General features: G+C 49.6%; 1 protein-coding gene across 1 annotated transcript in view; it reads right to left on the reverse strand.

Annotated features, from left to right (window-relative positions):
* Positions 1-496, reverse strand: part of LOC107564832 (probable ubiquitin carboxyl-terminal hydrolase FAF-X) — a 51,426-nt gene that overhangs the window by 35,049 nt on the left and 15,881 nt on the right. The window lies entirely within an intron of this gene.

Consider the following 496-nt stretch of genomic DNA (forward strand, 5'->3'; position numbering starts at 1 on the left):
GTGAGTGAGTGTGTGTGTGTGTGTGTGTGTGTGTGTGTGTGTGTGTGTGTGTGCATGTGAGTGTGAGTGTGCGAGTGAGAGTATGCGTGTGAGTGTGGGTGTGTGTGTGTGTGTGTGTGAGTGTACGTGTGTGTGAGTGTGCGTGTGTGTGTGTGCGTGTGAGTGTGTGTGTGAGAGAGAGAGAGAGAGAGAAAGAGAGAGAAAGAGAGTGAGTGTGAGTGAGTATGTGTGTGAGCGTGTGTGTGAGTGTGTGTGAGAGAGAGAGAGAGAAAAAGAGAGAGAAAGAGAAAGAGTGAGTGAGTGTGAGTGTGAGTGTGTGTGTGTGTGTGTGAGAGAGTAAGAGTGAGTGTGTGTGTGTGTGTGTGTGTGTGTGAGAGAGTAAGAGTGAGTGTGTGTGTGTGTGTGTGTGAGAGAGTAAGAGTGAGTGAGTGTGTGTGTGTGTGTGTGTGTGTGTGTGTGTGTGTGTGTGAGAGAGAGAGAGAGAGAGGGGGTGTGG

This window comes from Sinocyclocheilus grahami, unplaced genomic scaffold (genome assembly GCF_001515645.1).
Source record: "Sinocyclocheilus grahami isolate Dianchi unplaced genomic scaffold, SAMN03320097.WGS_v1.1 scaffold965.1, whole genome shotgun sequence".
Classification (NCBI taxonomy): Eukaryota; Metazoa; Chordata; class Actinopteri; order Cypriniformes; family Cyprinidae; genus Sinocyclocheilus; species Sinocyclocheilus grahami.